General features: G+C 46.9%; 1 protein-coding gene across 1 annotated transcript in view; it reads left to right on the plus strand.

Moving 5' to 3' along the window:
- The first annotated feature begins 3,159 nt into the window (after positions 1–3,159).
- Positions 3,160–12,990, plus strand: part of LOC121872316 (protein hunchback-like) — a 41,337-nt gene continuing 31,506 nt past the window's right edge. Inside the window, exon 1 of the mRNA XM_042375026.1 lies at positions 3,160–3,409. The gene's annotated coding sequence lies outside the window, so the exon portion shown is untranslated. The remainder of the gene's footprint in view (positions 3,410–12,990) is intronic.

A 12,990-nucleotide genomic window follows, 5' to 3' on the forward strand; every position in this document is an offset into this window, starting at 1 on the left:
GTGGTATACTGTGTTGGAGGTATACTGTGTTGGAGGTATGCTGTGTTAGAGGTATGTCAGTTGGAGGTATGCTGCGTTGGAGGTATACTGTGTTGGAGGTATACTGTGTTGGTGGTATACTGTGTTGGAGGTATACTGTGTTGGAGGTATGCTGTGTTGGAGGTATGCTGCTGTCTTCGGTATGCTGTGGCAAAGTCGTACACAAGAGTGACATATATAGTTAATCTTGTTGTGGCGGCGACTGTGATGATAGCAGTGGTGATGGCGGCTTGGTGGTGGTGATGTTGGTGGTGGTGGTGAAGGCGGTGATGGTGGTGGTGATGTTGGTGGTTGGTGGTGGTGGTGATGGCGGCGATGGTGGTGGTGACGACGATGGTGTTTGTGGTGTTGGCGGCTGGTGGTGGTGGTGATGGCTGCTTTGGTGGTGGTGGTGGTGATGGCGGCTTTGGTGGTGGTGGTGGTTTTGATGGTGGTGGTGATGGTGGCTTTGGTGGTGGTAATGGCGGCGATGGTGGTGGTGTTGATGACGGCTTGGTGGTGGTGATGCTGGTGGTGGTGGGGGGATTGATGGTGATGGTGATGGCGACAATGGTGGTGATGGCGTCTTTGGTGGTGGTGGTGACGGCGGCTTTGGTGGTGGTGGTGATAGCGGCTTTAGTGGTGGTGGTGATTGTTGCTTGATAGTTGTGGTAGTGGTAGTTTTGATGGTGGTGGTAATGGCGGCGGTAGTGTTGGTGGCGGTGACGGCGGCGATGGTGGTAATGGCGGCGATGGTGGTGGTGTTGATGTGGTGGTGGTGGTGATGCTGGTGGTGGGGGTGATGGCGGCGATGGTGGTGATGGTGATGGCGACAATGGTGGTGATGGCGGCTTTGGTGGTGGTGGTGGCTTTGGTGGTGGTGGTGATAGCGGCTTTAGTGGTGGTGGTGATTGTTGCTTTGATAGTTGTGGTAGTGGTAGTTTGATGGTGGTGGTAATGGCGGCGGTGGTAGTGTTGGTGGTGGTGACGGCGGCGATGGTGGTGGTAATGACGGCGATGGTAGTGTTGGTGTTGGTGGTGGCGGCGATGGTGGTGGTGATGGCGGCGATGGTCGGTGGTGGTGACGGCCGCGATGGCCGTGGTGGTGGTGATGGCGGCGGTGGTGGTGATGGCGGCGATGGTGGTGATGGCGGTGATGGTGGTGGTGATGGCGATGGTGGTGGTGGTGGTGGTGGTGGCGATGGCGGTGGTGGTGGTGATGGGGTGATGGGATGGTATGATGGTGGTGGTGGTGGTGTGATGGTGGTGATGCGGTGATGGTGGTGGTGATGGCGATGGTGGTGGTGGTGGTGGTGGCGGCGATGGTGGTGGTGGTGGCGCGGCGATGGTGGTGGTGGTGGCGGCGATGGTGGTGGTGATGGCGGGATGGCGGCGATGGTGGTGGTGATGGCGGCGATGGTGGTGGTGATGGCGGCGATGATGGTGGTGGTGGTGGTGGTGGTGGTGATGGTGGTGGTGGTGATGGTGACGATGGTGGTGGTGGTGATGGCGGCGATGATGGTGGTGGTGGTGATGGTGGTGGTGGTGATGGCGACGATGGTGGTGGTGATGGCAGCGATGGTGGTGGTGATGGCGGCGATGATGGTGGTGGTGGTGATGGTGGTGGTGGTGGCGGCGATGGTGGTGATGGCGGCGATGGTGATGGTGGTGGTGGTGATGGCGACGATGGTGGTGGTGATGGCGGCGATGGTGGTGGTGGTGGCGATGTGTGTGGTGGTGATGGCGGCGATGGTGGTGGTGGTGGTTGCGGATGGTGGTGGTGATGGCGGCGATGGTGGTGGTGGTGATGGTGGTGATGGCGATGGTGGTGGTGATGGCATGGTGATGGGCGATGGTGGTGGTGGTGATGGCAGCGGCGATGGTGGTGGCGGCGATGGTGGTGGTGATGGTGGCGATGGTGGTGGATGGCGGCGATGGTGGTGGTGTGGTGGTGATGGCGGCGATGGTCGTCGGTGATACCGGCTTTGGTGGTGGTGGTGATGACGGCGATGGTGGTGGTGATGAAGGCGGCTATGGTGATGGTGGTGGTGGTGGTGGGGTGGTGGTGGCGGCGGTGGTGGTGGTGGTGGTGATGGTGGCGATGGTGGTGGTGGGTGGTGACAATGGTGGTGATGGTGGTGATGGCGACGATGGTCGTGGCGATGATACCGGCGATGGTCGTGGTGATGGTGATGGGGTAGTGGTGATGGCGACGATAGTGGTGGTGATGATGGTGACGATGGTCGTGGTGGCGATGGCGGTGATACGACATTGGTGATGGCGTTGGTGGTGATGGTGATGGCGGCGATGGCGATGGTGGTGTTTGATGGCGCTATGATGGTGGTGGAGATGGCGGCATGATGGTGGTGGAGATGGCGGCCATGATGGTGGTGGAGATGGCGGCCATGATGGTGGTGGATGGCGACGATGATGGTTGTGGTAATGCCGGCGTTGGTGCTGGTGGTGAGGGCGACGTTGGTGGTGGTAATGGTGGCAACGGTGGTGATGGTGGCGATGGTGGTGGTGGTGATGGTGGCGATGTTCATGGCGGTGATGGCAGCGTTGGTGTTGTTAATGGTGGATGCTTTGCGAAGAATTATCGACGATGGCAACGAGTGTTATGGTGTGGTAGTGGTGAGGGCTGGCAGGACGGTTCAACAGATATAAAACTTGTAATTTACGGTATTAAATTGAAACGGCCCAGCCATGAACTGATGCTCACTATTGTACCGAATCCCCCTCCCCCAGCCCGCCATAACCCGCTATTTCACACCGAGGACAGTACATGAGCGACTTTGTGATGCCAGAAATACAATGTCGTCTACTTTCCAAGGCTCAAGCATCTCGGGACTTCAAGTCGAGCCTCTGTGGATCCCACCAATTGTCCTTAAAGGTTTAATCACAGAGAGGCACACAAGTGACCTCTTATTCTTAGTGCTAAATTGACACGTTAGTGATTGTTTTTATCGATGCTATGTGGAGAGCGGAGTTGGAGGGTGTGGGAGGGAGGAGCAGTAGAGTACGTGGTGCGTGTGTGTTCTCATCTGCAGGTTGGTTGGAGCTGAGGTCACGGGGGCCCGTGGTGGTGAGCGAGGCAGGCGGCAGCGGTCACTCTCAGGCCCAGCTCAGTCGTCGCCCAGCCGTGAGGGGAGACACACGAGTAGCTCCGCCGTGCCTCGCCCGCTCGCTGGCTTCCTCGCACTGCCATCACTACCGCGCCCGCGCTACCTGACACTAGTGACTTTATCTATCTACCTACCTAGGTGCTCATGGATTGTTTTTAATCGTATGTACAAGAAAAGTACCAGTGTGACATTATTGACAACATGGTGAGGTGTGTGTGATAGACTGGTGCCCCACGGAGTCTACCCTCAAGGATTACCTAACTCTGGTAAGTTAATGTTCATCATCCTGGCCTTCATTAAACATATTTTTCATCACCTGTTTATCAGTTCAAATCATTTATAAAAGAAGGAAATAGGGAAGTGTTGCCTCTTTACTAGAAATTACCGTTGCATATTTCCGTGACACCACCGGACATTCCGTTTGCTTAATAGATACCTTGTAAGCGATGAAAGTTGTTAATGAAGTAAGTTTACAAAACGCACTTATCTTCTAGGGTGATCCAAGAGATATTGCGTTTTATATAGCTCAATAAACTGTAACAAAGAATTAGGTCTCACTAGACTAGAAATAGGTTTATATCCCTGAAAGTGGATCAACAATGTATCACTTTCTGCATAAAACTCAGAGCAGTACAAAGGTGTGAGGGGAGGGGGGAGTATACTGTAGGTGGGACGGATGTTTATGGGTGCCTCGGGGTGACTCAGCCAGGACTACTGGTGCCTCCGCGGTCACCAGGGCGTCACCGCTCTTAACTACACCGCGAGGGTCATTACACAAACTCGAGCAGGTTAATTTTCCCGGAGTTGTGAAGGAGAGAGCGAGGATGTGGCGGTGAGAGACGTCAGGAGCGCACCAAGGCGGAGGTCAGGTCAGGGCTGTACTGAAGGACTGAGAAGGGGCCTCTTTATGTCTGGTTTTGTGTAGTTGTCCTACACAATGCACTAATAACCGAGAATTAGTTTCGAAATTATTATTTTACTCATAAACATAATAACTTACATAGTTGAGGAGTGTCACATAGATGTCGCCACCAATAACGTGAGGCAAGCGGAGTGGTGGCGAGTCGCCCCTCCACCTCGCCCCCTCCTAAGTATCCATATATTTGTTGATGTTATTACAACAATGATCACACAAGTGCCAAAAGTTTCAGCACCACGCGCTCACCAACTCTCATCGCTATATATGCTTCTCTATATCTGTTCTGTTTGTGAACCTTGCAACAATTTTTGAAAGCCGAGAGACATAATTTGTGCAAAAAACAAAACAAATATCGTATAATACTTTGGGGTAAGAGTACAGTATATGATAGCGGCGGTCTTGTACTTTACTAAACACTGGTGCCGCCGGTCTAGTCACCCTCCACTCGGCACATATCAGTACACATGTTTCAACTGTATAAATTAATTTGACGCGATTATGATGCAGGAGACAGCGGGTACTTATCTTTTGAATGATTTGTTAGCGTGTCTCGATCATCCCAGGTGAATGCGCCTAGTTGTGCGTGTTGACCGTTCTGTTGGTGGCGATACAACTGAGGTGCATGTAGTGTATATGATGGACCCACACCAAGGTCCCTCCCCGGGCTGCACGCTCATAAAACCCGCGGAAGGTGCGCTGTAAAATGTCTTAATCTTGTCTCAGTGAATCCAACGGTAAATATGGAAGTAGTGTAACACAGTGAGCCTTCCCCTGTGAGGCGGGGAACTAAGCACCCACTGTCACCACACACTCGTTACCTGTGTGGTGGCGGGGAGCAGTGCTCCTCCTCAACGACAAGAGTGACGACACCCATTTTGACCTGTCGACTCCGGAGTTAATTCCGCGCGCAGTGTCTCCATTTATCTTGAGCTGTAATTATCCAGGGCAAGATTTTGCCGTTATCAGTGATTCCATCCACGACCTCGTTACCCACACGTTTATGGTGGCGGTGCTCAGTGGTCGCCTCCCTGGACCTCCTTGTTATTCGCTCCACGTTTCCTTATTTTCATTGGAGAGGATATCTGTTTTTCGCCGCAAATTATTTACGAGGAAACTTATTTTTCCTCTTATTTTAGCAGTGAGAAAGTTTGGGAGGATGGTTGAGCGTGAGTGAGGGCACACCCGCTGGTGTTCACGCTGTCATCAAGATAAGTGGACTATAAACTTTATCATGGTGACTTGCAACGTCCGCCCGCCGGCTGCCCGAACTCTTCCTTCGACGCATCTAAATTTCCAGCACCGTACAGCACTCTCCCACCACGGCCACCATCAATGTTACTATAATGTTACATTACACATTATACCCGCACAGTGATGTATTATAATTATATCACCGTCTCAAATACTGAAGAAGTAATTCCAACTTCCGTGTGATCAATGATTATATGAATATAACACCAAGGCGGCCCTGCTGACCCTTCCCCTTGTGGTAAATTGTTGCATCACCTCCAGTAGTAACACGACCAATTAGTGACAGGCAGTGTTACCAGTAATGCACTATAATAATTTTCATACTACCAGGAACGCACTGTGTGCTTCAGCGGCACTGGCAGTATTATAGTATGACCGAGCTGGGGTGATATAACCCTAGTTACTGATACTCCTTCCAAAATTTCAATAACTTATTCGTGACCAAGTTACCACGGTCCCTAAAGTAGCGCTTAGACACCCCCAGCAGTGCCATGATGTGCGATATGACAGTATTAAAATTATGGGAACGCCATTACACCTCCGAGAGTATGATGGGGTGCGTCGTGAGTGACACTGATACATAACGTATCATTAGGGAGTGCGTGATGAGTGTACGTATCAGGGGAACACTATGACTTCTCTAATATTATAAGGGAGTGCGTTATGACAGCGTATAGGGGAAGGGCGCTATGACACATACAGTACCATTAGGAAGTGCATTATGGCAGCCAAGTATCAGGGAGTGCGTTATGGCAGCCAAGTATCAGGGAGTGCGTTATGACAGACAAGTATCAGGGAGTGCGTTATGACAGACAAGTATCAGGGAGTGCGCTATGACAGCCAAGTATCAGGGAGTGCGTTACGACAGCCAAGTATCAGGGAGTGCGTTACGACAGCCAAGTATCAGGGAGTGCGTTACGACAGCCAAGTATCAGGGGGTGCGTTATGACATCATTGATAATAATAATGCCACGTTATAACAACCATAACAACGACCGATTCAGTAAAAATATCTCCCGCCCTCTCAGGTCACATCACAGCCTATAGTGATTTAATAACACACATACAGTACTAAAATTCCCTAAATATTTCACGAGGTGCAATGTGTGAAAATTTTAACTTAATTTTAGAGTAAGAATTTTCTAGCGGAACTGAGTGGCTTGTTTACTATAGTGAGGATAACCCTTTAAGTATGAACAAATATGTGTACTGAAGTATAAGAAATATTACGTGTACAACGGTGAAAATAAATACTGTATTACCGATAATGAATTGTATTTATCCATGAATGTAAAGTATCATTTTTGTACCGGTAATACAATATTATTTATCTCGTATGTATACTTTTGACTGCAATGATTCAGCGCATCCTAATTCCCGCCTGTCCTGACCTGATTTTTTATTTTTATTTTTTTGTCGCTAGAGGGGGCATTATTTTCTCTAGTGTCGTGTGTCGGTATGTTTAAAAATTGTTGCCGTAGTTTAACATCGTGTTGTCACAGGTAACAATAAAATAGCCTCCTGTAACACACTGTCAGTAAGGTATGAACAGAATACATTTACCGTCATGTTAGCGTGTCTTTAAGCCAGTATAAAGATGGCCTCCGGATATAGTATTGTCGCGTTTACAAAATTCCTCAGTGGTAATAATATTAAACTCCTATTGTTCTCTCGCGCAATAAAGCTTAACACTACTGCATAGCCAAGTGTTGGTTATAATGCGGACAGATGGCTGTTATATATCACAGTAGAGCGTGAATTTGGGAACATAAAAGGCGTCCTATTAATTATTGGCCGGAGTACAGCCAGTCCTCAGAGACTCCCCAAACACTACTGACCCGAAATACTGTACAAGAAATACTCAGGAAAGGGGGAAATAATGTGAACTAAGGAATATGGCGACTCCAGTCTGTACGGGAACAGCACTAAACCATTATGGCGGCAGTATATTTATGGGGGGGGGTAGAAATTATGTTCTTTCAGGCAATTTAACGTACAGCTTATATCATCTTCAAGCAGGTCCTTATCCACAATGAAGTGATTACAGCACCGTCGAGAGCCCAACAGTGAGGCGTGCATGAATTGAGGGTTCAGTCAATGCTTAGCAGCCATCTTGACATATTCCCCCCAGCCCCCGGCTTCCTCATACAGAATAATATATATCCTAACGTTAGGCTTCACCTAACTGAATTTAAACGGAAGTTCTCCTTAACCTCCACGATGAGTCTAACCTTAGCCTAGCCTTCTTATCTTGTATTTTCTCCTCGATAAAAATATTTTTCAGAGATAACGGAAGGTACTGTACACGACAGATTTGTACGAGGAAACTAGGAGCCACGGGAAGCAAATGTCAGGCAAAAAAACCTCGACGGAGTCCTAGCGTTAGGCCCCGTCGATGATGCTGTAACCATTTCCTTTACGTCTGGGACAGTACTCCTACACCCCAGGGGCCGGGCATCTCCAAGCTGTGATTAATAGACCGCTGAGGGGTGTCACTCGTTTAATTATTAATATAATGTGGGGGTAATGAGAGCGACAAATCATGACTGATTTTACAGTAACACAATGCACTCTTAACGTAACATTTTTAACTGTTGGTGTTTTGTCTTTCTACGAGAGACGTGTATTTTCCGAAGTTATTACTGTTCACAAACATGCAGATGATGACACGAACGTTATCTGTTGTTGTGGTTCATCTCGGCAATAAACTACATTTTTGTTGGTGGATGTGTACAGAGAGCAGAGATAGGGGGTGGGGGAGGGGGGGGGGTTCTGTTTTGTCATGAACAGTACATTCCCGCTTTACCCCTTTATTCCTTGTTTTATCCCATTATCTTCTGGCCCATAAACATGACTGCCGATTACCTGTGATAGTTGTACGATACTTACTGCTATATGTGCAAATGTTTTCCTGGTGCGTGAGTCAAGGTGGAGGGCGGGCTGACAGGTAGTAATGAGCGGGTCAGCTACTACCCTCCCACCTGCTTTTCCTCGCCATCATTACTCACGTGGTTTACTTCGCTAGTAAAGTCGACGATGTCAACATTAAATCTCAGATTAAAACAAACGTGTCGGCCTCACCTTAACGTCATGCAACACCTGTACAGCAGCGTTTATGCACAGCTGACATATGAGTGTGGGAGGGTGCACCCCCACCTTGATTGTGTGGTGTAGTGTGGGACTGCCGATTACTTCCTGGGTAGAATACAACTAAGTTACCACGCGAAAATGTTACTTTAAACCAAACAAAACTGTAGTTCCTCCGAGGTCCTGTTTTATTACTTTAATAAAAATACTAAAGATATTTTCTTTTAAATTGTCTACACAAAACCGAACAGGGAATAATGTACCCACTCTGATTCAGACCTTACTTAAGCTAGCCAATGATCTGTTTGACTGATCAATAGTGTTTTTTAGTAAATGAGGATGGGTGTTCATCCTGAGAAGTCTGCAGTGATCGTGGCCCCCGCTCGTTACCATCAAGGGGTGGCTGGACTAAGGTTACCTATCACAACACACACCGTCTTTACTGTTCTTGTAGGAACTCTTGTTCCTCACAACTGTCACACATCCGTGTACGTACACTAAATTTTAGGGTAAACTTACAGTAATGTGGTGAAGGTTGCATAATATATATATATATATATATATATATATATATATATATATATATATATATATATATATATATATATATATATAATGTTTCATGTAGATCCACAATGAAAACGTGGATAAGATAAATCTTGATAAAATCACAGTTGCCTCTGAAGATGTCTTGAATAAAGACGAAAGCTAAGGTGCTCCGTTGTTTCCTTTTTCCCGTGTGATTTTATCAAGATATATATATATATATATATATATATATATATATATATATATATATATATATATATATATAATATATATATATATATTTCTTGTTTTAGGAAACTTTTGACTGGCCATAGACGATCATGTATATAATCATAATACTCATCAATGAATAGATTAATAGTTTCATAGAAAACCTAACTTAACCTACTGTACTTTAGGTATAAATTAGCTCTCTTGTGATGGTAAACGACGTCTTAAATGAAACTGTTTATTTTCTTATATGCAAATTAATTTCCAATAAGTTATAACAATTAAAACCAATATATATATATATATATATATATATATATATATATATATATATATATATATATATATATATATATATATATATATATATATATATATATATATATATATATATATTACTATAGAATGATGGCACACGGAAGCAACAATGTCAGTATAACGTGGCCAGGTTGTGAGCGATCTTCATTATACTTAACGTAATAGTAAGTGTTGCTGGACCTGTTTTTCTCTCTACAGTTGTACGCACCGAACAGATACAATACTGTACCATGTGGATCTTCACTATCAAGTAGCACAAGTGTTCCCGCACCTCGGTGTATACTACACAGTTATTCAATGAATAACAAAATAACCTTGACAGCTATATGAAAACACCTGCCAACAGTGACGATGCTAGGTAGTGATATAGGCAGTTGTGGTAACGTGGCTCTGTTGATATTCGTAGAGATGTGCGATTACTAGGAGAAGGGCGTAGTGAGAAGGCTGTGGCCGGCGGAAGAGAGGTGTAGGGGAGGCTTCTGGTCGACTGGGGGAAGGCAGGGGAGGCTTCTGGCCGACGGGTAACACTAGCACGCGCAGGTCGCCACGTGCTCGTCCCGGGCGACAAGGGCATACGATGCCTCCCCACAATACCCACCACGACAAAGAACACTTTATTGGGTACGTAAAATGATGGTCACGAATTTGTGGCGGCGTCAAGAATATAGTTGTGTATTGGTGTACTGGCTACACCACGCCAGTGCTGGAACACTGTGGGAGAAACGCGGTATCGTCTGTTGTGCAAACTAAGATATAGTAAATGTTGCGTTGTCACCCAAGCAACTGGTCAACTAAGTTATGGCCAACAAAACCCTACAAGGATCTGAGCTCCTTTATACAACACAGTGACACTCCCTGGCCAACCTCTTACCGTAGCAACTTCCGGCACCAACACTACACTGTTTTACTGCACCACCGTCCTCCATCCCTCTCTCCCTAGGGCACGACTCCCCCTCCCCGGCCATAGTCTTGTCACCCTCCCATGGGTGGGGGAGGTAGATGGCCCCCCTGCCTTCCCCTCTCTTGGTGATCTTGGCTTGTCACCCTCCTGGGGGGAAGCGGCCCCCTGCCTCCCCTGGCCTGGGTTACGACTTTCAACCAGTGGTAACATTTATAAATGCGGCCCTTCATATCCCATTCTTTTTTTCTTCTTTTTCTGTATCCCGTCCGGCCATTTTTCGTGTGAGGGCATTATGTGTCCCGTGCGGGCCCCGCTACCTGGCCCCACGTGCCCCGCTCCTCCCTGCTGCGCCTGGTTTAAAAGGTTCAGCTTGGTATATTTCCGACTTTTTCCCATAAATGTCCTGAAAGACCGTCACAGAGGCTCTCACAGAACCTCTATCATCTCCCCGAACTTTATCTTAAAACATTATTATTAATTCCGTAAAAGAAATTATACCAAACAATAACATACAATAAACGAATGATTCCAAAGACAATTTAACGTTAATCAACAACACCACACACAACAATGAATGCTCGCTCCAGCTCATTTCACCTAAAAATTAACCACCCTGATGTTAGCTTAACCTTATAGCTCAGGTTCTCAACTGGCTCAGCCATGTTAATATTGTTTGTTTCAATCAATCAAACTTAAAACTTTTGGTGAAATAAGCTGGAGGAGCGGGACGAATCTTCAGGTGATCCCCAATATGAGTACAAGTCAGTCTATCCTGTGACGTAAACCATTCTAGACAACATGTGAGGTAATAATAACAAGAGAAGCGATCGTGTGTAGTAGTCTTGGTGGGGGGCGCTGCACACTCACCCCATCTAACAACTTCTACGTTTCTTCAGTTGTTGTTTTTTCGTCTGATCACTAAATTTCGTGTAGAAATGTTAGACAAGTGAAGTAAAATAAATGAAATGAGAAAACTCCAAAACATATTAAATTCTGTCTTGTACCACTCATGGCCCTCCCTCCATCTTGTACCGCTCATGGCCCTCCCTCCCTCAACCTTGTACCACTCATGGCCCTCCCTCCATCTTGTACCGCTCATGGCCCTCCCTCCCTCAACCTTGTACCACTCATGGCCCTCCTCCATCTTGTACCGCTCATGGCCCCTCCCCCTCAACCTTGTACCCACTCATGGCCCTCCCTCCCTCAACCTTGTACCCTCATGGCCCTCCCTCCTTCAACCTTGTACCACTCATGGCCCTCCCTCCTTCAACCTTTGTACCACTCATGGCCCTCCCTCTCAACCTTGTACCACTCATGGCCTCCCTCCAGTACCACTCTCCCTCCCTCCCTCAACCTTGTACCACTCATGGCCTCCCTCCATCTTGTACCACTCATGGCCCTCCCTCCCTCAACCTTGTACCACTCATGGCCCTCCCTCCATCTTGTACCGCTCATGGCCTTCCCTCCCTCAACCTTGTACCACTCATGGCCCCTCCCTCCATCTTGTGCCACTCATGGCCCTCCCTCCATCTTGTACCGCTCATGGCCCTCCCTCCCTCAACCTTGTACCACTCATGGCCCTCCCTCCATCTTGTGCCACTCATGGTCCCAACATTCACATTTATCTCCCAGTCTTACGACACTCATGACTGTTTATAGACACGTCCTCTACCTTCCCAAGTATTTCACAATTCCCACATAAGTTACTGATCTTATCCTAAAATCACTACGGTACCTTCTGAAGAATTATATACATGATATTATATTCTCACGCGTCAGGAATTGTTAGGTTAGGTTAGGTTAGGAGCACTCCGTATAAACTTCAGCAGCTTGGCACCATTCTCCGAGCAGGTCACAAACACTACAGAGTCTAAGGCGCTTTGTTCTCCGTTCACCTTCTCACTAAATGTTGACAGATTGTGAGATAATATCCAGAATGAGTTACTAGCCACGAAAACCACATTCTTGAAGTGAGACGTTATGGATACCTAATGATTCACAAGGTGTTGATATATTTACACTCTACTGTATACTCTTTTACATAGGAATTATAATAACGTACGATTTCCCTCTTAAAATGTGAGGTGAAAATGTTTTGAATTAGGGGTATAAAGGTAGATCACAAAATGGCGGCCAATACACTAATAATATTGTACAGGGACTCCCCGAGTTAGTTAGGGGGGCGGGGGGGAATGACTGCGAGCATCCGGGTGGTGGAGGGACGGGTGTGGGGCGCCTCACACAGTATTCGAACACTTGCGTCAACTGTACTGTACTGTATCTATCCTTATATAAACATGAAGGTCTTTTACTCACGTATTGATTTATCATTCTTGGTATTTACTCAATTTAGTTTAATATTTCGGTCCTTTCCACTTTCATTTATTTATTATTTATTTACTTACTTTAGCGTGGATATGATGGTTGAGTAGAGTTTTATAAGTTAGGCACTTGACCGTCTAGTACTTTACTGGACCACCTGAAGAATCTCCAACCCAGCTTTATCACACCTGTGTACTTGTGTTATACCGGTTAGTTATTGTGCTGGTTTCATTTTCTGCTCCCTGTTTGGCCGTGTTAGCCACTCAACTTATTAATACCACCAATTTTAC

Source organism: Homarus americanus, unplaced genomic scaffold (genome assembly GCF_018991925.1).
Source record: "Homarus americanus isolate GMGI-L3 unplaced genomic scaffold, GMGI_Hamer_2.0 scaffold5589, whole genome shotgun sequence".
NCBI lineage: Eukaryota > Metazoa > Arthropoda > Malacostraca > Decapoda > Nephropidae > Homarus > Homarus americanus.